This window comes from Chroicocephalus ridibundus, chromosome 2 (assembly GCF_963924245.1).
Source record: "Chroicocephalus ridibundus chromosome 2, bChrRid1.1, whole genome shotgun sequence".
In the NCBI taxonomy this organism is placed as follows: domain Eukaryota; kingdom Metazoa; phylum Chordata; class Aves; order Charadriiformes; family Laridae; genus Chroicocephalus; species Chroicocephalus ridibundus.
In genome coordinates this window covers 42,618,756-42,644,563 of record NC_086285.1, presented here as the reverse complement: position 1 = coordinate 42,644,563, position 25,808 = coordinate 42,618,756, and the positions used below count along the sequence as shown (strand labels likewise).

Sequence of the window (25,808 nt, the reverse complement as noted above, 5' to 3'; positions counted from 1 at the left end):
TTTTGCTAGCGACTTAGGTCTTTAATGTCCACTCAGACAGGTAAGACTGTCTGAAAAGGTGAACTAAAAGACTACTGAGGATGATAGTAAACATAGGGTTAAAAATAATATAATAATATGCAAAGAATTATTCCAACAAGAAACCTAAAATTCAAGCATTGCCTTAGAAGGCAAAGGAGTGCAAGAGATGAGTCAGTCTCAATACCTTGGCAGTAATATGCAAGCCAGTGGGGGTATCTAGAAGGAAATAATGTCACAAATTGGCAAGGCAGCAACTACATGTATCTACTTAAATAAGATTCAGTCCTTGAAAATCTATAACTTAAAGAACAAACTGAATATTCAATTCATGTTATTTTCAACTTAACAGATGGATGTGCAAGCTGGAAATCTACCAAAAGTATAGACAGTCATCTAAGAAGCCTGATAAAACACTCAGAAAAACTCAAACTTAGAAAAATATTAAATAAGTGAATTTCTAACGAATTTTACAAAATTTAACAGTACCTTATGTCAGATATCAACATTAAAATGAAAAGGAGATAGCTGTATCTGGGATATGTGCTGGTAACAAAAATGAAGAATCTACTGGGTAGAAGTATATTCAGAAGCAGAAGGATACGCCAAAGAGGAGAACCAAAGGGACACCTTCCGGGTGACGGGTACCGCTTATGGGACTGTCTACCATGAAGACGACAAACCCAGCAGTTGGAAGAGACATCCCCCTTTCCCCCCGCCGCCCCCGGCGGATGGCGGCGGTTCCTCCCGCGGTCCCCGACCAAGGACAGCTCCCGCCCGGCCGCGCTGCCTCTGGGCGGCCGCTTCCACGCTCAGCGACAGCTACCTCTTCAGGGCATGAGTGTCCCTCTTTCAGTGGTGGGCTTCTATGCAATTCACGTCGTGAAAATAATTGAGGGCACCCCTGAGTTTCTTCGCGCTTGGACAACGCAGCGAAATAGGCACTACAGCGCGCCCTCTGTACGGGAGAGTAAAAAATGCTGCGTTCACGAAAATAATGAGTAAAAATGCTGCGTTCACACAAATAATGGCTGCCTGCTTCAAGCAGCTGCTTCAGGTGGTTGCGCTGTGTGGCTGGGAGTTTTTGAGTAGATTCACTCCGCTCGAGATTTTAAAGGCAAAGTCTCTGGGAGGAGATACATCTTTTTTGTAAGAGAATACAGAAACATGATTCTGGTCATTCTCCCTTCAAAAAAATCATCATTATAGAAAATAATGTTACAGTCTATAAGGAAACATGAATAGCAGACCCTCCTCCAGACATCGTTTTTCATTACACTGGGCCTTGTCTACTCTAACATACTTCCCAGTTCTTCCCAGTTCTGGCCAATTGTGTCTTCCTACCTAGCGCTTTAGCACATAATGAAAAAAAACCCCAACCAACCAACAACAACAAAAAAAAGCATAAATTGTAAAATCCTGTATACATCAGATATATTCTTTTTCTGCTGGATGGAACTATGGAGATTCTACAGAAAACAAAACCCTTCAAATGTGTCTCAAGAGAGGTCTTGAAGGCACTCTTCTTTCCTGATGGTCACCACCCTTCCTTGTGCTCCTGGCTACGTCACTGCTATTGAGCATTCAACTGGCTTCCCTTGCCCTGCTATATTAAGCTGAAGTTTATGTCCTTACTTGCCTTCACCTTGCTCCTTTGTCACTGATTTTATCATCATCACTCTCCTCATCTTTTGTCATGTAAGACTGCAGCCTCGTCAGCTCTTTTGCTGGCTTATTATAGCCCTAGTCCACAGACCTTCTCCTTCTATACAGAACAACTGGACTTAAAGGACAAAGGTGGTTCGATCACATCTTATGTATTTGTGCTAGCTGCAAAACTGTAATTTGTATAAAAATGAATGAACGTAATTCAGTTCATTACCCATAGCTTTTTAAAAGCATCTACTTTTTTTTTTTTCTAGAGCAAGAATGGTCCTCCCTAGTGTTTCTAGAATACATTGAAACTGTTTGTAACATTGTAACTGTTTACCACAGTGAGTTCCTAATTTTATAACTCCACAAGCATGATTTGGGGAGACCTTCTGCAATGTGCTACCAGAAGTTGGGGCCAAAGCATTAGATGATCTGAATAGAGAAGCTTGTTTTCCTGCCTGAACTATTTCCTGTTCAGGCCAATTCATGTTTGTTGAGTTTTGCTGTCATTTGTCAGGCTACATAACTAAATTAATTTGAATTTAAAATACGAAGCATGTTTTAGCTGGATTATGAAGAGTTATACTTTTTTTGGTGTAATTTTAGTGAAGACTTGAAGGTATTATGCTGCATATAGGAGAAGTTAAACTTTCAATCTATTTCAGTGCACTGTACTTAAGTAATTATTCTATTAGTTGAAGAGAAGATCTCAGTCAGCTTTGCAGGATTGTAATCCAGTGGCAACATCTTTTACGTGTAAACTGAGCCATGATGCAGAAAGCATTAAGACACGGTAAGCGCATGGTATCCCATCTTCAGAGCAGAATCACATCATAGAGGAACAGCGTTCAAGAACTTTAAATGCTAACTGGGATGGAGCTTTAATCCTTTTACGGCCTTTGAACTGCACTTTTGTCTCAGCCGTGATATTATGAGGCTGTCTAGTCAAATTAATTGCATTCCCTAGTAGAAGTCATGTAGGTGCTTATCTTCTTTATACATTTCTAATGCTGGCAGCACTGCGAGAGCTGAACTATGCTTTGTCCTTGTCTTTTTCTTTCCTTTTATTCCTTATTACTACATGTAAAAATTACCAGTAAAGAAGTTGAAAATGGAAAGAAGTAAGCCAATTAAAACCTGTAAACCAAACGGGCATAGAATCATAAAATCGTTTTGGTCGGAAGAGATGTTTAAGATCATCAAGTCCAACCGTTAAACCATCCCTGCCAAGTTACCGCTAAACCATGTCCCTCAGCACCACGTCTACACGTCTTTTAAATACCTCCAGGGATGACGACTCACCCACTTCCCTGGGCAGCCTGTTCCAAAGCCTGACAACCCTTTCGGTGAAGAAATTTTTCCAAATACCCACTCTAAACCTCCCCTGCAAGGGTTTCGATTTGGCTGCCCCGTAGCCTAGCCTCCACACCTGGCCGCCGCTGAACACGAAGAGAAAAAAAAAAGAAAAAAAACCAAACCAAACCACCCGGCAAACAAACTTCTTTGCAACCTGGAAGAAACACGGTGTTCAGCGCCCGCTCGCTGTTTGCAAAAAACCGCCTGCGCGGCGGCGGAGCCCGGCCGCAGCCGGCTCACCTTGCGCAACCGCGCAGCCCTTGCGCAGCCGCCTGCGCCCAGCGCCGCTCCGAGCCCGGCAGCCGCCGAAACGCCTTCCCCGGCCTCGGCACCCACCCTCGGCGCCGCCCTTCCCCCGGGGCTGCTTCCCCCGACGGGGATGCCCTCCTCGGGCGGCGTGTCCCCGTCTGTCCCCGGCGCCGCGCCGCGCCAGGCCGCGCTGCCATGACAGCTGCCGGGCGGTCAGCGGCCGCCGCCGCTCGGCCCCGCCGCTCCCCGCTCGCGGCCGCCTCCCTCCCCAGCGAGAGGCGGCCGCCCGGCCCGGCCCGGCCCCGCGTCCCGCCGCCGCCGCCCCCCCCCCCCCCGCCCCGCTTCCCCGCGGGGTCAGCCGGGGACAGCGCCCGCCTCCCGCCGCAGGAAGCGCCGCAGCCGCCGCGGCGTCTCCCGCTCGGCGCTCGCCTGTGGCAGGTGAGACTCCCCGCGTCCCTCCCCGCTCCCCCGGCCGCCGCCCGGCACCCTCTCCCCGCCGGACCCCGTTTCCCGGTCCCCGGCCGCGGCGGCGGGGCTGAGGTGAGCCCCCGCCCCGGGCCGGCGGGGCCGGGTGGGGCGGGAAGCCCGAGGCGGGGGGGGGGGGGGCGGGAGGGCCGGCGCTCGGCTGTGGCGGCCGCGCACCGCCGGGGGATGGAGGCGGCCGGGCGGGAGCGGAGCCGCCGTCCGCCCCCGCAGCCCGGGGCCCGGCCTGCCGGCGGGGCGGGGAGGCCCCGGTGTGCCGCCACCGCCTCCCGGGGAACGCGGCTCCTTCCCCTTCCCCCGGTGGCCCCGGCGCTGCCTGCGGCCACCGCGGGTGCGAGGACGGGGCTGGAGCTGCCCGGGCGGCCTCGGCTGTTCAGTGTCCCCGGCCCTTCGGTTTACCAGATGTGTTTACCCGTCACACGGGAGGAAAATCGGCTTCAGGAAGGGCCACGTCGTGTTGGCTGCTTCTGCAGGGTCCATCCCTTTCCCCCGCCACCCCCCACCACCGCCCCTGGGAGCTGCAGGGAGGGTGCAGGGGGGCCGAGCAGCTCCCCAGGGGCTTCGCGCTGCTGGCCCTGGGCTGGGCTCAGCTGGGAGGGTACCACGGGAGACGGCAGAGAGACGCTGGGGACATCAGGTCACAGACGGGAGCGTCCGTGTGGGGTTATCATTCCAGACCGTACTCTGTGACCCGCTGACAAATCGAGGCAAAGGCTGTAAGGACCTCTCTGTGAATGTAACACTGTTTGTTAATTGTACTTGTGACTATGAGGGACAATTAACCAACATTTTTTTTAAAAAAAGCAGGCGCTACTGGCCTCCTGGTCGAGTGAACTCAATACCTCATGGAAAAAAACCATAGTGTTCTGTGGGATGCTTCTGCGGGAGAGATGTAAACAAACTAACGCAGAATACACGTTATGTGGAAAAGGAATATGGAGTAACTTCTAAGTCCCACAGCAACAGGTGGCAGAGCTGAGAAGAAGAGGCTGCACGTCCTGGCTCTCTGTCTCGCATCTCTGTCACAGCACAATCTTCCTCCATTAGGGGCAGAGCTTCCTCTCACCAAAACAGCGGCAAAATACCATCAGCTGCAAGGAAGGCGGGATCAGCTCTTGCTTACTAAGGCTGTGATAAAGAACTGAGATTAATTTATTATTAGACTAGGAAAGCACCTCTGGGCAAAAAAAGAAATGTCCCTGTAACTTGGGCTGAAACCATATGACCAGAAAAGCCGTGTTCTGGTGAGGAAACTGGGGCTTTCCCGGGTGCAAATATTGCCATATGTGGTGAGGTGACCACTGTCGTCACAGAAGGACGCTCGGCTCGGTTGTGCAGCGTGGGTCAGTTGTGCCCTGGAGCAATCAGGAGGCAGTGAAAAGCAGAAAGAGGCTTGATGAAAAGCAAGTACTGCAGAACATATCTATAGGATAGTCAAATCACAGCTCTTTCCCATATTAAAGATCTTTTCCCCAGAAACTATACTTGAAAGAAAATACTGCAGGAGACTGAGGCATTAAACCAGTTGCAAAGGAAAGCAAAAAGATACTGTGCAGCATTAAAAAAAGTTAATAAAGTCTATCTATACAAGCAAGATTTCCAAAAGGAGTAAGACTTGGTTAAAAATTCAAAGCACAACAGGATGCTGGACTGTGAAAGTTTAAGGTCTTGGTCTTTTTCATTGAATCAATAAACATAAAATGAAAATACACAGCTTCTAATATAAACTTATACAGAGCAGTTGAGATAAAACTTGAACAGGGTAAATGAGAAGGCATTGTTACTAAAAAAGGCTTGGGAAATGGTATCAGGATTTATTAGGGAAATGAAGAAAGACATATTGTCTCAGATTTAAAAAGGAAATCTCTTAAAAAATGAGGCCTAGCAGAAAGAAAGAAAGGGAACCTGCTAATAAAACAATGCTTTGTTCTCATGGAAAAAAATGACATCGCAAAGTTTTGAGAAAAAAGGCTGGGGAAAAAAGTGAAATGTAAATAAATGTCTTTGATAATGATGGAAACCTCTTATTAAAAAGAAGTCAAAGAAGCTCCAGGTAAAATAAACATTTTTCAGATAGTAATATTGGAGTTAGCTGAGCAGCTTAAGAGAGTCAAACAAAAAAAGACACAGGTTAGCATTACTCAGAAAGCAGCTGAGAGGAATGGTACATTTATTTTCATCACATGAATTGTTGAGATCTGGAGATCGACCGGCATAAGGCATAAAAAGAGAGGTAGCTTGTGGAGGAGTTGTAGAAAAGGATTAGGAAAAGAGAGCGGGAAACAGAGCTGAACTGCAACAGATTCTTCCTGGGGACTTTCATCTGGGAGGGAGGATGCAAAACTTCAGGCTGAGGGAACTGTGGGCTAGCTTTGCTATGTGGACGGCAGATAAAACTAGAACCCCAAACCCTGAGATCTTATTGTTTGGTTTTCTGGACAAATGAAGATGCACTGGAGAAACCTGAGAAAATTCTTGAATGTGCTAAGCGCTGCTTTTCCAGGAAAGGGAAAAGGGCTAAGCAGGAAAACAGCCGATACAGAACGGTGAATCTGCCCCAACTGGGGGATGTCAGAGGGAAGGCCAAAAAAGTTAAGGAGGAAAAACTGAAACTCCTGTACAGGGCAGTGCAAACCAAGGGTACTTATAGGAAATACAGATTTTACATGCATCTAAAAGAAAGACTAAAGATTGTGAGGCGATTTCCTGGAAAGTATTACTAACCAGAGGAGCAACTGTGCGAAGGGCTGAGGTTCAGCAGCTCTTGCACAGCAGCACGTACGCGACTATGAGGAATGGTGTGTTACAGGATGTCCCTCAGACAAGGCAGCAGTTTATAGCCATCTCCTACCAAGCTGGGCCTTCTAGGCCATGGCAAAACAGCATTTCATGTAAGGAAAAGAAGGCAATTACTAGTTTCTTCATAGACCCAAAGGAAATGTAGCACTTCTAATGGGGTGTTTGCCACCATCACACAGAAAAAAAAATTACACAAAAAGGAAAATGCAAGGAAAGCTGTTGTAGAAAGACACAAGTAGCGAAGTGGTGCAATTCCGAGAGTACAGACGGTTAAAGAAAAGGCGTGACATAAATAAAATGAGAGGAAAAACAAGATGTATGGAGTAAACTTCCTGACCTTTCCAGGTCAACAAAGCAATTCAGCCACACTTGCAACCAGTCATAAATCGTGGCAGTCATTCTAACAAAAGATATCCTTACATTAGGATACATCCTGACATAGACCTTACACTTAGGTCTGACCTTGGCTTCCTGAATACATACTACTCTATTTTTACTGTTTTATGAAGTTCTTAATATTTCCGTTGCAATTCTTCAATTTGCATTTCCAAAAATGTGCTATGGAAGTGAAAACGTTAATAATATCATTCCCAATCAGTTAATCTTCTGTACCTAATAGTTTAGTAAAATGTAAGGGAGAATACATGAAACCTATGAACACTGAGGAACCTACGAAACTCAAGCTGAAAGAGGGCTAGAGATGTGCAGGATCTTCCAAACATCTCCTGATTTTTTATATTAATGGATTAGTAAACAGACAAGGGGGGGAAGAGAAGGAGCTTTCAACTTATTAGCTAAAACATTGCAATTGTCTGCCACGTAATTCAAATGAGATATCAGGGGCTGTAATATTGAGTGCATTATATAAATGGTATCACGAATTTGGTTATCTTTCTTTTGTGACTTGAAGTTTTAGCTGTAGCTAATGAATGTTAAGAGGCCATTTTTGGAAAATTTCTAGCCATTTTCTAGCCGTTTTTGGAAAATGACAGAATACGAAAGCCACATGGTTACTTCAGACAGTTGTTTTCCTTCAGGTGTCTAGAGACGGGCGCAAGAGAAACCCTTGGCTTTCTTCTGTATGGCTAGGTCCTGGTGGTTACCCTTGATCAAGCTCTTCGTAGAGTAGAACTTCATGAAGTTTACCTGTCCTCCTGGTGAAGGTAAGGAGACTTTTGTGAAGAGGTTTGACTTCTGAATGACAGGTGACTGTTTCCAGCATGTGAGTGGAGGGAATGTAAAACTTTGGGTTGAGATGAACTATTGAGATCCAATTTGTAAACTAGCCAGCTGAAGATCAAATGGCAGAGAAAACTGAGTAACCAAAATAGATAGGAAGACACTCAGAGGGTTTTGTGTCTCAACATTGTAATTAAAAGGGCATCAGAGTGGAAAATGTTGGATAGAACTTGTGACTTTGACAAAAGAATTTTGTATAACACCACATGGCTTTTGTTAGTATAATGGCAGGTTAATTAAAAAAAGGTTAATAAAAAAAGTAAAAGGGAATTGTAAATAAGTAAATTAATAAATAATAAAATAACCAACTAAATAACTAAGTATAGTAAAGTGGGGACCATTGTGTCATGAAATTGCAGAACAAGTGTACATCTGGAATAGGAAACTCAAAACCTACTTACTATATGTGTGCACATTTTGTTCTCCCTCAGTCTGGCCGGAGTATGTGGATTTTGGTTCGTTGTCAGTGTTATTTTTTGGGGGTTTTTTTTGTTTGTTTTTTTTTTATTACTGGTCCTCACAATAAGGATGCATGAATTATTTACTGTTCTGAGATACCATAGGAGATGTACTTACGATCTGAGATCTGTCCAGTCCTCTGGCATTTCGTCGGATGATCTCATTAGATTCAGAGCCACTGCAGTAAAGTCTGGAAATGTGCAGATGCTAAACATAATGCAGAATTTTAATTATTGTTTACAGTTAATTAAAATGCTATTTTTGTTTGTTTTGCCTCCCTCTGGCATCTTCAAGTCCTAATTAATTCTTAACTGTGGGTGGTGGGATTAGGATTGGCAGCAACGCGCACCTCAAAGAGCCCACCGGCACCTATGGCTGTACGTGCAGCAGTACTGCAGAAGCAAAGATCACATTCTTGAGAAGTTAGATAAAGGTCGCTATTGTTCTTGCCGCCAAGATTATTTTTATCGCTTTGTCAACATATTTGTTAATGTACAAACATGCAGGTGAGATACAGAACACATGAAACTCATAAAAAGGTGAAGACTTTGTGTACACGCGAAATTAGAGCACTGTAGATGAGATGTATAGAAAAATGCTGAAGGGGAGTGAGCGTTCGCTTGACAGATTAAGGAGCTGGCTGGCGCTGTTCCTTATGGTGAACTGCTTGGTGACATTTATGACAGTGATAAAGAAAATCTGTGAGCAAATACCATTAATTGATGTGGTTCAAGGAGTGGCTATTTGGCACGTTTCTATGGAGGCGGTACTTCAGGTGCATAACCAGATCGTTGATTGAGGGTTTTGGTTTGGTTTTTTTCCCTATAATGTTGCAGTTGTTTCAGAGTACAATAAGGTTTTTTTTGGCTTAGAAGTGCTGCTGTAATTGGTTTCTAGGGCTTTCTTGATTTGACCTAATTGGACATTTTGAAAGGTTGCCAAAGTACGGGGTAGGATTTTGCCAGTTTTCCGTCAATGATTAATAAAGCTCATTTGGAGGATCAATTAGAATTCCAAAAAGAGGATTTTGAACTGGAATTGTTATAAAACCAATGAATGCTATTTTATTAATGGCATTTTCAATGTTGAATGATGAAACATGGCACTGTAATGAACAGTAAATACACATTTTTTCTAGAGAATCTCATCCCTTCAGATGATTATCGTGTTGTATCGGGAATTCTGTAGTCAGGGTGGAGAAGCACTTTCATTCTGTTTTGTAATGACATATTGGGCAAAATTCAAGTTGTTGTTTAAAAAAAATCATTAGACCATTAAAAAGTGGTTTCAACAGGTAAGATTTCTTCCAAGGTTTATTTCCTCTTCACGGTGCTAAAAGTGTAAGTGCTGGCTTTCTAAAAAGTCTTTAGAAAGAACAAGTAACTGCTCTTGGTGTGTCTGAAGACCTAGTGAATGGGAAGAAATGAAGTGATATGTCTGGAGGGAGGAAAAGCAGGCAGTCCATGCCATCATCCGTTTCTAATCATCCCCAGCTCCTCCCAGAGTTCTTCTTTTTACGAAGATAATTTAAAAACAACCCAAGTTGTTCAGCCTGTCTCTGTGCATTTCTAATTTGTTTGTTGCCCTGGTACATGAATATAGATTTGGCAGATAGTTTTTTCTATAGTCAGAGGGCTGACTAGAGCGGATAATTTAACAAGCAGGAGGTTCCTGCATGTTGGAATTAGCTAGTTATCTCTCTCTCTCATCCATTGCTTGTTTGTTCATGTTTTGCTCATTCGGATGTATCCTAAAGAAATGAGATACCCAGCTATTAGGGTAGCGCCAGTTTCTAATTTGTTCCAGGAGTTCGTAGCCGTGGGTCGGAGTGCACCAGGTAGGATCTGTAGGTGTTCCCATAATACTTGTCATTGCATTCAGGTTGTACTTAGCTTTTTAATTTTCATGTTACTGGCTTTTGGCTGACCAGGTAACTATAAAAAGGTATAGCACCGCCGAGTGCTATGCTATGACTTGCTATACTTATTCTTTAGAAGTCAAGAAATAGCTTTTACTGAAGTACTTCCCTCTGCAAAGATTTACGCCCACTAAGTAACACTACCACTCTGCTGCAGCACTTTTACCCAGTTTATACTGGGGAAGGTCACTTGAAAAGCCAGAGTTTTGACTAAACTTGTCAGGTCCTAGAGAGAGCTTTTCCAAGCTGGCCTCCAAAGCATCTTCTGGGATTCCTGGCAGATCAGGTTTTCTAGGGGAAGGAACTGCTTCTTTTTTCAGACACTGTTAGCATACGTATCACAACATGAAGCCCATAATCGCACTCAGAAGACGCTTTCCTCTTGTATGTCAGGCAAATTGTGTTTAAATTGGCATTTACTGAAATACGACTGCTGGAACTGTACCAGTGCTACTTATTACAACGAGCTACCCTTGGAGCAAAAAATGGCAACAGCCATTCAAAATAATAGAATTATAGTGCTATACAATTATAGCATTTCAGCTAGCACCACGGTAATGTTTCTCTTCCATACCTTTGAAGAGAACTTCAGAACCAAAATACTTCAATGAAATCCCTGTGCGTGTCTCTGAATTACTCCAGAAATCCAACTATGACTGGATTCAGCATGAAGATGGTAAAGTGATGTCATTCACTCCATGTTTTAGGCCTGCTAAAATAAAGCTTAGCAAAATACTCCTAAAGTAAGAGATGGAGAGTGAATGGAAAGATGATAGTGCATTCTTTTACATGTTTTCACTTACTGAAATGAGTAGATGTCCTCATCTTCTCCAGAGGAGAGATACCAGGCTTCTACATTCTGTTCCGAGCTTAGTAGAAAGGTGGAATCCCAGGTAATTGTTTTTGTTATTTTTACTTAGAGGTGGAGGTTGTTTCCCGGTATCTCTATGTTTCTTGCTATCTTTTCCATAGTAATGCTCACTTATGAAGAACAAGTTGATTTAGAAAATGATGAGCTGCACGTTCCCTCAATTAATGCACCCACCCACCTGGTAGTTGAGCTCCATATGGTCTTAGATTAGGAATGAGAGAACTTGCAATGCTCTTGCTTCTGTCAGGCCTCCAAAATCAAGCCTCTCCCCAGTGGGTTTTAGCTTTCCCTCAGAGTAACCCAGTTATAATTATTCCAACTGCAGGAGCCTTTCCAAGCCCTAATCTTTTAACTGAAACCGCAGCGGTTTGGGACAAGGGATCTGGTTTCAATAGGACTTCTAGCCATCTTCCCACTCTACCTCCTGTCAGAGCTGCATTCACTTTTGCTTGGATTCTTCTTGAAAGAGACCTTATCCAGCACCGAAAGGGAACTGTGTGCAAAGCCTTTGGTGCTGTCCCACCCTCTCAAACTAGAGACTTTTCTGCAGGTCAGTTAAATGCTATTTATTCTTGCCTTACTGGTGTGCCTTACTGGGCTGTCCTTACTGGTGTGCCCATTTCGCCCTTTGCCCATCCCATTTAGTAGGAAGGAAAAACTACAGCTGTGAGCTAATGAAGCCTGTAATTTGCCATCTAGTTCTGCCATTAATATTAATTTATTACTGTGGAGTTTCTTCTGCTGTGTATTTTTGTGGAATTCGAACGAGGCCCGCTCTAATTTTTATGAGATTTGGAGCCATGATTTGGATCATAAAAACTTTGCATCATGGGTGACAGCATAATATGGCAAGAATGGCCTCGATCTTCTCTTCAGAGCATAAGAAGAGTCTGAACTACCGGTTTTATTTACTCCAGTAGCCCGTCTAGCCTGGTTGTCTTTGACTGACTGTGACGGGTGGAGGATGCTTGCAGAAAGGCTGGAAGAAACAGGACAAGTGTAGGATTTTCTAACTTCTGTCAGTCGGAGGTTATGGGAATTTCCTGAGCCAGAGATTTCACTGGATTGCATCATCATGTTTACTAGCCATCGATAAGACTTATCGACTATAAATTGCCTGATTCGTTTTGAACTTTCTCGAACCTCCACATCATCCTTTGATGACAGTCCAAATAGCCTTTTTTAGTAAAACGGCTTTTGCAATAAGAAGGAGAATATGCGCGAATTCCTACTTGGTCTAGAAGCCTGCTTCAGTGTAGGAGGGCTAAGACTGTTTTCTCCAATACTTTCTTGTTGCAATTTAGAAACACAGATCTTAACAATAATTTTTGGTGATAACCTAATCTTGCTGTTTTTCTTTCAGTTCAGATTTTTTTGCCCTTGTTCGTTTGGTTTTGTGGACTGATTACTAATGTCCTATGCCACGTGCATCCCCGCATAACTTGAAAAAAATTCCCTGCTGTGTTTTTGCATGGAAGATCAAAAAATGGATATGAACTGTGCATTGGAGGTTAGGTTGTGCCTCTAGGTTTGTTTCTCTCTCTTTTGCTTTCCTTCTTGTTATTTATTTTTCTTCCCTGGTTGTCTCGATTTTCATTCATTTCTCTTCTGTTCTCACACATCCGCTGTGGTTCCCCTTGAATTCTGATGGCAGGATGAAATTGGATCTCTGTGCAAAAACTAAGTATTATTATGTTAGGTTATTTTTATGTTCCCCAGAAATCTTGAAACAAACATACATTACACTGTATGGTAAAATGGAAATCGAAGAGGAAGAGAACTAAAGTTGAACAGTATATCGTATTAGTGGTTTAGTATCAATTTTTCACAGGAAATGGATGTTTGCCCCAGACAAAGACTAGAGGATGTTGGCCAAATACCTTCAGTTAACAGCAAAATGTCTTGAAGTCTTTCATGGCATTTAGAGATGATTGGCCTCAGCTATCATTAATAACAAATGGAAATTAATCTAAAGGCATTGTATTTACCTACTGCTTGGTAGTTTTGTTGTGTGTATAAGCACTGGTTATCCGTGGTTTAAAGAGGGACCCACACAGGATGCTTTCCTGCTGTGCTGGCTCACTACTGGTAGTCTAAAAAATGAAAAGGGACATGTCTGCTTCCCGATTTCCACATTCCTTGGAAGGTTTTTAAAACAAAATGGTTTGGATTCTCCTTGTGTGCCAAAAGGTGAGGTTCTCATTTAATCAGAAGACTCCAGAGTGATCTTAAACTATTGACACTTTGTGCTGCTTTACCATAACTGTTTTTGTCTTCAGTTGCCCTTTTCCATGCGCTGCTATTTCCCTTGCACATGCTATTTCACAGGACTGGGGAAATAAAAGGCCTGAGAAATTACAAATAATAAGAAAACCTGCATGTTTCATAAGACCTTCCTTTGGAAAGTGATTAGGAACTCCTCTGTCCACTAGATCAGGTGTGCTAGGTGGTCAAGTGACTCCGCTGCTTCCTTAGCTGTCTGCCTGTGCTGTCTGCCTGCTTGTGTATAAACAAATTAGTAACACCCCTCCTCAAAAAAGAACAGATAAGGTGTGTAATACTTCTGAGAAAAACACAAAGTCATTTGTATCTCAACTGATTTGCCAAGCAACCATTCTAAAATCAAAGATCCATAGGGAAAAACAAATCAAAAGAAGCAGTAACAAAGGAAATCTGCCAGTTGATGGCAGAATGCAAGATGTCCGTTACAATTAGAAAGCCCAGCTGAACTAAAGTTCTCCCCTACCTCCCCATACCAGAAGTATGAAAGCCGGACAAAAAATACTGAGGAGTAAATTGAGAGCAATAAGGGATAAAAACACTGAAATCCAACGAGGTACCAAGTTATGTCTGTATGTGTTAAAATGCAAAAGAAAAAATACAGTTTCATAGACAAGAGCTGTATGCCCTGAAAGGTGGAGAGATTCTCTTCCAGCTCATCTCAGAGCTGGATTACATCCTATGCACTCTTGCTCCAGCGCTCGGTCACTGGATGAGGGCAGTGTTAGGTTGCTTTTTAATTAAAGGATGTTTCCGACTCCTACATTTGTAGAACAAAGTCAGGGCCCGTGGGTAACTGATGCAGTGTGAGCTTATGCCTGTAGACGACCTGAACTTCTGTTCTCAGGGAGGAGGAAAATGCTGTCGTTACTTTCCTGGCTGTAGAAGCTATGTCCTTCCTCCCTTCACTCCTCCCTCCCTTCTTCCCTCTTAAATGCCCGCTCCAGGTTGGGCAGTGCAGATACTGCAGGGTTTCACAGGCGCTTCTACACGCCCTGCAGTTGGACTGAACCCCTGTCTCATGGTCTCTGCCTAGGAAAAGCGTTTATGTGAATGCACGGTAGGCATAGCACATCCCTGGTAGCAACAAGGCAAGCAGAGATTCCCTCAAATTCCCGAAGGAAACAAGAGGACCTACCTTTCTGACTGGCATTTCAGGCACTGGCAGGGGCCGTTGATAGTGAAAAAGTCACAGAGGGCTTTGGCTCCTGGATTGCCTAAATCTGGGGGCCTCTGCTCCACTGGTGTCCACACCACACCCTGGACCTGGGCAGCAGTATTGCCCTAGGTCCAAGTCCTTTACTTGTTACCAACGTGCTGTTGAGCTCCCTCCCATTCCATCCCTGCTTCTGTCCTTCTGCGCACGGGGAACTCACAGTCCGTAATAGAATCATAGAATCGTCTAGGTTGGAAGGGACCTTTAAGATCATCGAGTCCAACCATGAACCTCACACTGCCAAAACCACCACTAAACCATGTCCCTCAGCACCACATCTACCCATCTTAAATGCCTCCAGGGATGGCAATTCTACCACTTCCCTGGGCAGCCTGTTCCAATGTTTGATAACCCTTTCTGTGAAGAAATTTTTCCTAATATCCAGTCTAAACCTCCCCTGGCGTAACTTGAGGCCATTCCCTCATGTCCTATTGCATGTTACTTGGGAGAAGAGACCGACCCCCACCTCTCTACAGCCTCCTTTCAGGTAGTTGTAGAGAGCGATAAGGTCTCCCCTCAGCCTCCTTTTCTCCAGGCTAAACATCCCCAGTTCCATCTTCTGGCCAAGCAGGTGGAAGGGACGGTGTGTTCGTGTGAGGACCTGGAAGCGTCTGTCCTCATGTTAAAATGCAAAGCAGGTGGCTAGAGGAGCACTTTGGGATGCTCTGACATATCTCCTCTGAATGATGCTTTGTCTGTTGCGGGGAGACGGCATCAGGACATGCTGCAAAGCCATACCTCTCTAGTGGCTGCAAATATTTGCCGTTGCCATCAGTGAATGGCGCGAGGGATCGGTTTCATACAAGGAGGATGATGACACATTTTAAGGCTCCCGTTCTCACCGTCACATGACTTTGTGTCCCCGCATTTCAGTCATTTCAGAGCAGTGCATCACCACCCCACTGGCGCACGCTGTGCTCTGTGTTTAGCAGCACATAGTTATGACATGGGGAGTGAAGAATGAAGTTTAATTCATGTCCTTAACTAACCCATAAGTGCGGGATTAACTGCCTACTGCATTCTTCTACTAAGTATTAATCACTTAACATTATTTTCATTTTTTTTTAAAGTCTTTTGCTTCCTCAGTGTATCAGTACACGACTTGGTTTGAAACCACGGGCTTTGAGGGGCTGCCGATACATTAGTCACACCATTGCTGTTCTCGGCCTGACAAGGGACCTGTTGTGTTCCTTCTGGGTGAAGGAAAAACTACACGTCGATGGGCTACAGCTCAGTTATCGAGGTTCGCCCTTGCTTCACAAACCTGTCTTCCCGGCTGTGGTAGAGTTAAAAAAAATAATTACAAGTTTTTCAAAGGATCACCCACATACACATGGTATGAGAGCTCTTTTCTTTGTTGGTTTCATTTTATTTGTACATGACTCACTCTTGGCAAAATGAGTGAGCCTCATGAGCCTGTAAAAATTCTGTTTGGATTAAATGATTTGCATTAAATGATTTATAACTGCAAGAAGGGTTTAATATTCCTGTAATTCCTTCAGGAAAAACAAACCGATCTTAATTCTTTCAAGTAGCTATTGCTTTCACGCCTGTTACTTCAAGACGCCATCTTACTCGCTCAAGCCGATAGCCGTTAACGAGGCTCTGGGTGCTTCTCCTTCCTGGCTTTCCCTGCCTCATGAATTAGAGATGGGTGGTAGGGATGCGCTGCCATCCTTTTCCCAGCACATCCTTCTCCCAGCACATCCCTCACGACTGAAGGCCAAGGAACCGCACGGCCTCCCCGAAACTACCCGCCTTTGCTCTCAGCCAGCAGCACCGCTTGGGCTGAGGGCGCCGCGATCCCGTTTCCCACCCTCAAATTTTCCCCCCCAGTTTTGTAGCCAGCCTTCGTTTTCCTGGCGGAATGGGTGTCGGAAGGATGATGGTCCTCCTTTGGCCAAGCATCTGCCCGCGGCGCTTAACATGCGGCCGTGGATCGCCCTTCGGGCGATCCACGCCCGCATGTTAGGCGCCGCGGGTCCCACCGCATCCCACCGCATCCCTGGAGGAGAAGGGATTCCTCGGCGGCTCCCTGTGGCCCGCCGCGATGCAGCCGTGTGTGTGTGTGTGTGTGGGGGGGATCCCGCTCGCCTGCGGCTTGCAGCCCCAGCGGCGCTACAAGTGGCCACCGGGGGCGGTTTTCGGCTGCGGCTCCGCCGCGGTTTCCCTCCGCCCCGCTCCCGCCTCCCGGCCACCCGGCTCCGCGGCCGCGGGGCGCGTTGCGTAAGGCTGCGCCGCGCTGCGCCGGGCGTCGCTCGGGGCGGCGGGGAGGCGAGGCCGGGCGGCCGGAGGTGAGCGGCGGCGGCGGCGGCGGCGGGCGGGGAGCGGCGGGAGGCGCAGCGCGGCGCGGCGAGTGCGCGGCCCCGCGGGAGGCGGCGGCGCGGGCGGGGGGAATCCAGGTCACGTCCGCAGCCAGACGGCGGCTGGCGGGAGGGACGCGGCGAGAGGCAGCGGAGGGCGGGCGGGCGAGGGGAGCGGGGCAAGGCGGGCCGCTCCGCTCCGCCGGTAAGTCACTCGGGGTGCCGAGGTGCGTGTGGCGGGGGGGGGACGGCACAGCGCGCCCCGTCCGCAGGCGGGTGGGGCGGACAAGGGGGTGCCGGCGCCGCAGGTTGACACCCCCCACCACCACCTCCCCCGGCACCGGGGCACGCCGCGCTGCCCCCCGTGGTGGCCGTTCCCCGGTCCCGTTCCTCCCGCCGCCGCTCGCTATATTTAGCCGAGAACGGCGGCAGCGGCGAGCAAACGCTGCCGGGGCCAGGGAGCCGTCGGGGCGCCGGCCCGGCCGCGGCACCCGGGGGGCGAGCGGTCGCCCGGCCCGTCCTGGCCCGGCCCGTCGGGGAGGGCAGGGAGCGGAGCGGCGGAACCCGGCGGTGTTCATCCCCGGCGGAGGCGGAGGTGGGGGGGAGCCGGGGGCGTGCGTGTCTGCCGGCGTTTCCTTATTTATTGACGTTTTGCAGCCTAGGTGGTGTTTTCCCCGTTAAAAAAGAGTTTATCCATTGAAGTTTTATTTGACTCTATCCGAAGGGAACAGCAGCAAGCAACAACAACAACAGCAGCAGCAATCCGTCAAGTTAAAAAGCCAAACGTGTTAATTGTTAACTAAATATAGCAGGGGAAGGCTTGGGAGCTGCCGTGGGTGGGTCGATCAGGCAGCCGTAGGAGTAAAAAGGGAAAAGGGAGAATTGTCATCCTTACGGAGCCGTTTGCCGGCGGGGACGGTGGCACCTGTTCCGGTGAGCGGCAGGAGCCCCATCGGTCCGTGGTCCCCAGAAACCTTGTTTGCACTCCTGCGATCCAGGCGGTGGAAGCAGAAACACAGGCTGAAAAAGCTGTAATAAATGCCAGCTCTGACTCAGGAGGGCGAATGAGAGACGACTTTTTTTTTTTTTTTTTTCCCCCCCTACAGTATACACTTTTATTATTTTAACTTAACGCAAAATTCAGACCGAGCCATCTGCTAGTTATAGCAATATATTTAGCTTTTATTTACAAAACTTGGTCTGTCGTAAATATATGTTTGCATAATTGATAGACTGTGCATATCTTTTTATAAAACGATTTGTTTTCCTTTTGCAGTTCAGTACTACTTGGGTGTTGAGACAATTTACTAGATTTTCTGGTTCTTGTTTTCCCAGCTCCAACTTCTGAATAAACATCTGAGGGGAAAAAAAAAAGCCAGAGCAAAGGGTTTGCTCTTTATAAGAAATTTCTGTAGTAAGAAGGTAATTTTCAGGAGACTTTAATCGTAATCAGTGCAGTTGCATTAGTTAGCAGTATTGCCTTAGAGTGGGAGGCTTGAGTTCTCTCCCTTACTTTGGACTTTAAATAATATAAGTTTAAATGTATAGCCTTTTTTTTAAGTGAAGAAGCTGGACTAAGTCAGTGGAAGGTATAGCCCTTCATTTTCTCATAGAACAGCTGTCTAAGGCACAACAACAAAAGTTTTGTGAAACTGGATATGCCTACATGCTTCCTCACAAGAGATTTTTATTTTTTTTTCTCGTTTCTACTAACTGGCTCAAAATCATCCTTCATATCAGTCCAGGGACCCTTAAATTAGTCTCAGCCTTCCTTCAGTTTATTTGAATTGGTGACCTTTGGATGAGCTGGTGTGCTCCATTGTTACTTGCTAATGATGGAATAATCCAGTCCTGACGTACCAGTTGTGAAACTGACGGCACTGCTGCCGGATGGTCCCGAGGAAGTTTAAATGTCTTATGGCTCTGTGTTGGAAGAGGGAGGCTTTAGCTGTGGTTTGCAAGGGCTTTTAACTGTGCAGACTCTGATGTTCGGAGCTGAAAGGGCTCAAACCAAAGTCTGTTGGAGTCGATGGAAAATATCCCATTGATTTTTAGTGGTTTTGGATCCGGTCTTGCATGAGCTAGTGTTGAGCACATCATGGCTACTCCAGATTGTTCAGTGCTTTTGAAATTCTTTGCATATCCAAGTCATTATGTAAAGTCAAATTTATTGTGCTGTCTCCTTCTCCTGTGTGGGAACCTTCGTTTGCTGAGTAGAAAGTGGCGGTGGTGCTTTTGTTCACTCTTTTATATGCTACAGCATTAATTTTATTATCTGATCATCTCCTGTTATGAGAGGACAACTTGTATGCTTTTTCCTAATTCCCCTCCCAAATTGGGGGGGGGGGTGTGGGTTTGGAAAAAGTGGACCTGCTTTCGCTGAGGGCTGCTTACCCTGCAGACAGGTTTCTTCAGGTATTTTTCAATGCGTTTAGGGTAGTGGGACATCTGAAGTTGTAAAACATGCTTTCTCTGATGTGCGTACTGTAATTCCCTTGTTCAGTAGTGTCGTGGTTTTGGCCGGATTGGCCAATCAGAACGACAGATGGCCCTTCCCCCCCCCTCTCCTCAGAGAGGAGAGGAAGAGATAAGGAGATTTATGAGTTTAGAAAAAGAACTAAACTACTTTAATGAAAATAATAATAAATAAGAACATAGTAAATAATAATAGAATAATAAAAATTAAAGAAAAAAGTATACAATATATACAAAACCATACCCAGCTCCCAGGATGACAATCACATCACCAGCAGACACAGGGAAAGTCCCAGACTGGAGTCAGCGATGGACAGGAGCTGAATTCCAGAACTAGAGTTAGGAATGCTCAGATCGGGATCAAAGGCAGACGAAGACAGGGTCCTCCTCAGACGTCGGCCGTTGAAGAAAAAACGAGCCAGAGCCCCCTTGCCCCTTTGATCCCTCAGCTTTTATACTGAGCGTGATGCATTGGGATGGAATACCCTGTTGGTCAGTTTTGGGTCACCTGTCCCGTCCGCTCCTCCCTGCGGGTGGGACCCCTCTGCGCTTCTCTGCTTCCGACCCTCGAATGGGGCAAACAGCGAAGTTAGCTGACCTTGGTTGTTACAGCAATAAGTATCAGCAAGAGCCTCTGTGCGTACCATTCCTTGGTATAACCAGGTCTTTTCACTCTGAGAGTGAACAGTTTCTGACCAATATGTGGTTAATTTCAGGCTTCAGTCAGTTAGAAGAGGCCCAGCTAAAAAGTAAAATTACAAATCAGAAAATTGGTTATGTTTTATCTCAAACCAGGATAAGTATATGGTTGTTTACTGCTTTTTTTTTCTTTTTTTTTTTCAAAGGTGAAGGGGAGAAAGTTGTTAGTGATAACAGATACTGGTATTCCATAGAGAAGCTCGTAGAAAACACATACCTGTGGTAGGCATATATCCTCTCCTGGCTTCCCTGTTGTTGATGATGAGCAGGATTTTTCCTCTTGGCTATATGTAAAAACCCAGCCAAAAGAAAAGTAGGGAGGAGAAGGATTACTAAACTCAAATCATGAAAGTTTGTCAGAGTTTATTGTGTAGTGTAGCCTGTCTTGAAATTTGATTCTATTTGGATGGGAATCAAGAGACGAAACCTCAAAAAAGGCACCTGATTTGAGGCAGGACATCCTCCAGCAAGAATCTCATTTGCTACCGGAAGGGTGAGACCAGGAATTTTGGCTCCTTGGAAAAGGAAATTCTAGAGCTCGTTATCTCTCCTCCATCGTATTCTGGTTTACTGATTTGGGGTTTGCTTATTGCTAAAAGTTGAAGAAGGCAAAAGAGGCATGCATATGAAAGAAGCTCAGGTAAATAGCCTGTGATGAGGGAAGGCAGGAGAAGGAAGGTGACACAATTTCTGGGAGCCTTCGTGTCTTGGATTTCCTTCTAGGACTTGGGAAGTGCAAATTCTTCCCGCCAAACTAATTTGCTCTTTAATGGGAGATGGCTGTCATGGCAGAAGGCAGAGCCGTACTGCAGGATGCAGAGCTGCGTATTTCTTCTCTCTTGTCCTTTTGCATGCTGGATTTCCAAAGCACGTGAGAATCTGGCATCTGGAGGAAGGGAGGAGATACCACTGGGGCACTGTCCACCTGCCCACCTGGATTGAGGCAACTCATCCATCTGTTGGTTTCTAGAGGGTATCACCAGGATCTAAATTTATGAATTTTCTGTCAGACAGGGTCTTGATCAGGAAAGATTTTCGTATTTCCACAGTTTGTCTTTGTTCCCTCCTTTCAAAACGTTGGAAGTAGTTACATATACAGTCCTGGAGTCTCTCCTGCACGGCCCTGTTCAAATAAACAAACAAACAAATAAATAAACACATGCCGTTCAGTATCTCCTCAGGTTTAGTAGAGCGGAATTCTGCTAAGTCATGAAGGGATTCTCCTTGTATCTGCTTAACTGACGTCAGGCTTCTGAGTGGTTGAGGAGGTCTATACTGGCAAGTGCACTATAGGTGTGTTAGTGCAGGGGTCTGCTTGGGTTAATTTGTCCCATCAAAGAAATTAGTAGAATAATTGGTGTGGCCAGTAGTGTGCCAGTACTGCTTCTGACAGTTCTTGAACTTCTTGTTGTGCGACAGAGAAAAACTCTCGTCTTCTCAGGGATGAGCTAGGATTTTACATATTTTACAGAGATGACTAAACAAGTAACGCGTGTATTACAAGAACCTTTGTTATGAAAATCAAGAGCAGACTATAAATAAACTTAATTTCTGTGTAAAGATTAAAGAATTGTATTTCTTCAATTCTCTGTCATTTCATTGGTTGTATGTGGTCCAAGAGGGCATTTTGAATAAAGTAACTGAATCTTGCAGAAGTTGTTTCTCTCATTTAATTCACAACACGTGAATGAGATCGTTACCATTACTCACCACCATTACTTTGCTTTAAACATGGTTGTGGTCGGGGGACGCTGAAAGTAAAAAGAGCAGTTGAAAAACGTGGGTTCTGTTCGTAACCTTTTCAGTTTATGGTCACACTGCCAAAGTCCATGTAACAGCCTGCAACTAGACAGGATGAAACTGTAAGCAAATAAAATGGCTTTTTAAAATAAGAAAATTAAGTTGTGTGTTCAATTCTGAATTATTTTGGTCATAAAAATTTTCATTTTCCTCTGACCTATTGTAGCTTACTAGGAATTGAATATCCTGTGAAACTTGAACCAGTAAATTAGTCAAAGAATAAAGGAATAAACTGCTGTTTAGAAAATAAATCACTGTATATCCTTAAGTGTTTTAAATGTACAGAATTGTAATAATTTTTCCTGATGAGCTAAAATGGTAAATACTCTTATGTTATAATTAGATTATACTCATGAAGGCAATGTGATCATTCTAGATTACAAAACTGTTCTGTGTCCTCTGGTGACCCTAACCCAATAAATTAGGGTTCTGTTTTCCATTGGAAGAAATAAAAGGGCTGACTGTCCACCTGCTTAATAGGAAGGTAGAAAACAGGGCAAGATAATCAATGTCTCTTCAAGTGATTTTAAAGTCAAAAATGTAAGTCTTCTCATTGCTGGACGAGGAAGGAGTGAAGTTGGTACATGTAGAATGAAATCAGTTGTATGTATGCATATGCAATGCGTTCTTTTCTGTCTTGGATAGAAGTTTGTTAATTCTGCTCACCTGCTAAATATTTTTGCCTATTTAAGACTGATGTTTGAATGTGTTCTGGATTACTTTGTTTGAGTTGGTGGGAATGGACTGTAAGCCACAGGTACAGCAGCAACGTTGCTTGGCTGTAGGATGTGCTTTGGAACAGCTGCCGTGTAGGAAAATAGAGGAGCTCTTTGAAGAAGATCAGAAGTACTTTTCAACTACGTAAGTGGTTGGATCATTGGACAATTGCTCAGTAACTGATATCGTAGTGACACGCATGTGGATGAACCATTTAAAAAATATTCACAAGAAAAATACACTTAAGTGGGTAAGAACAGCTGCTTTCATCACCTTTGCAAGTTGGCTTCCTTGAGCCATGTGTCATGTTTGCTCTCATTATCTACATCTCTGCAATGTTCTTGAACTCTGGGCCTTTTCCTTTCTCACGCATCATGAGTTTGCAGGCCTTCACGTCTTTCTTCCACTGCCTTGGTCTTGTACTTTGGCCTCCCTTAGTATGCTGTTAACTCCGCACCTCCCACCCATGACTTTGTGGTACTTCCCTCGACTCCGCTGTGCCAGCGACTTGCCACGTGCTCCAGCCAAGCTGTACCTCAGCAGGTATGGAGTGCTGCTGCTACTCCTTCTTGGTTCCCTACCTGCAGAATGAATTAGCACTAATAAATTGAAGATATTTTTTCTTTAGCATTGTTTTTTCATCTGGCCTTTAGCACAGTCTTATCATTCCTCGTCCATTTGTCTACCTCCTTGCAACTGTGGACAGGTAGGATTGCCTTCATGTCGCTTCGTACCATGTCTTCTAGCTTTACATTAAAATAATTTTATTTCCATGGCTCATTAACTTATCCCTGGCTCCTTTTTTTTTTTAATATTTCAAACAACTTTTTAAAAAAATGTGGTATGTTTGCGTGCAAGGTGCTTCAAAGTGTAAGCATGAGCTGTAGCATTTCTGTACAAGTCTTAGAATAACTTTATTAATGGCTTTAGGAAATGGAAGGGTTTACCTGGAGCTGCCTTTTTTTTAACTTAGGTATCTTCTTTCCATATTGCATTTATTCTTCTAAAAAGGATAAGGTGAAACACATTATCCAGTTAGATAAACAGGGAAAGAATCCGTACGGAGTTGTATCCATTTAAATCCAGAATATACATGCCCATGCACATATGCGCTAGAAGAGTATTAGCCTATAAAATATTTATGACAAATTTCATTTTTAAAGCAAAATAATTAGTTCCATTAATCATTAAAGTAGAATTTTATTTCTACAAATATAGAGAAAATTATATCTGGAACACAGAATACTTTCTATGCAGCACTGAACTGCATGTAGTGTATGTTGTGCCCATTTCACTGATGGGACTTACTGAAGTGATTTGGTTTATTGAAGTGCTCTGTGTGACCAGAATAAAACAGCTTAGTTGAGCCAGAGAACTTGGATCAACTGTTTAACTGCATAAGTTGATGATTATTAAAGTTATAATGTCAAACACTAAGGAAAAGAAATACCGGAATTAAGGTTGATTATGCAGCCTTAATTCATGTAACTTTGAGTATATGCAAATAAACTAAGGTTTAGAGTCCAGGGATGGTACTGCTTCACTTGAGGTTCTTTGCATTATGTAGTAATAGTTTGAAAACTACAGTTCCTCTTCATTTGAAACCCTGAAACTTCTGAACATCAGATCATAGGGAGTGCGGTTGGTTACGTAGAATATGGGGAACATGTGATCCTTCCCTGTAAATTGTACACATGTATTAGTAATTTGTCACTGGTTATTGTGAATTTTGAGTTGAAAATCACTTAGCTCTGCACCGTGAAGGTGTCTACCCTGATAATCTGATTTAGCATTCAACTGTTGTAAACGGTTGAGCTCGCTCTTTATTTATTTATTTATTCACCCCACCCCAAAGTCCCCTTCCTCCAATACTTTACGCTTTACTCCTTTGGCGGAAATAAGACGGGGATGCTAAAGACATCTTTTTTCCTTGAAGAGTCCTGTGCATGGAGATGCCATCCTCAGCCTCATTTCCCCATAGTATGTCGTGTCACTTGCCCTGGTTGCTGCATCTGGCAGATGTTGAAGGCAGCCGCCATGCTCCTGCTGTTGGCAGAGTGGGTTGGACTGTCCTTGGTTCCCTCTGACAGGGTCTTCTTGTCACCAAAAGGGATAAGTCAACAACAAGAGTCCCTGCTTGCTGTGGTGTTGACTGGACCCTGTGTTTTTGTCTCTCATCTTTCTGCATTACCGAGTGTTGGGTTCTTTGTTGTTGTGTTGGTGTTTTTTTGCCCCCCATCCCACTGCCTTTTGGCATCTCCCTCCCTTGCCCCTCCACTTGGCAGTTGCGTTGCCCACGTATGTGACCACTGGCACGTGCTGTGAGACTTTGGCAGAAGTGGTGATAACCTCCAAAATGTACGAAGCCTTCTTTGTTGCCCAGTAGGTTGCTGCACAAGATACTGTCTTGATGACAGCTGCCTTCATTTCCATTGAACTGTGGGAGAACCCAGAGACTGCTCTGATAGTCAGGCTTCCTGGGAAGCCCTTTTGCTTTCATCCTTTGCCCAGGGAAGATGAATCCCACCTGCTGTCACTCTCCTGGTAGGATGCAGGGAATGTGTGTGGAGCCATTCTGGCCATGCTTGTCCAGTTGGTGGGTGGTGGGAGTGTGTTTTGTGAGGCAGAAAGATCTTCTACTGTGATCTCTTCAAGAGGCCTCGTATCAAAACACTCTTCAGTTTTGTGAATGTAGAAGTGCTTTCTCTGCTAGGAGGTTAGGTGTGGGCGGGACTGGTGTGGCCTGGGGCAGGGAAGTGCTGGATTCCCTAATTCTCTCTGTAGAGCTGTTTCCTGAGCTAGCCCTTCTGGTCTCCCCATCCTACCTCCAGTGATGTGGATTAAGATGGCTTGCTTTGGTGTAGGATGCTTGGAAGAGAGAGTGCCAGGCTAAGGTGCTTCCTTTCCTCTGCTGCTTCTATCTCCTTCTCTGCCTTACTTTCTCTTTAGGGCAGATTGCCCATTTCTTCCGTGGACCTACAGCTGTTTGCCTTCAGCCTTCCTTTTGCAGCACAGCCCTGAGTGCTGTCGGTGTTCACCATTTACGGTCAAGGTTAGTTATGATTTAAGCTGCCAGCTGTGGTTGTGGAGTGTTTCAGCGTTTCCCCCCACCTGTCTAATAGTAAATCCTTTGTTATCAAGCCCTTACTTTGCCTTCTTCATGAGAGACAGAAGGGGTTAGTGCCTAGCAGCCAGGCTTTGAGAGTGCTTTTCTTGGTGTCTGTTGGTGAGGAGCTTTCATGGCTCCAAACCAGAGGACATGGAGTGGACAGA

General features: G+C 45.0%; 1 protein-coding gene across 7 annotated transcripts in view; it reads left to right on the top strand.

The window, feature by feature from the left end:
• Positions 1–3,662: 3,662 nt before the first annotated feature.
• Positions 3,663–25,808, top strand: part of THRB (thyroid hormone receptor beta) — a 177,149-nt gene continuing 155,003 nt past the window's right edge. For 2 of the 7 annotated variants that reach the window (XM_063325194.1, XM_063325190.1), the window contains exon 1: positions 16,721–16,835. The gene's annotated coding sequence lies outside the window, so the exon portion shown is untranslated. Of the gene's footprint in view, positions 3,715–7,440; positions 7,722–16,720; positions 16,836–17,011; positions 17,050–25,808 lie in introns of those variants that run through there. The other 5 variants (XM_063325192.1, XM_063325195.1, XM_063325199.1 and 2 more) reach the window with 5 other exon arrangements.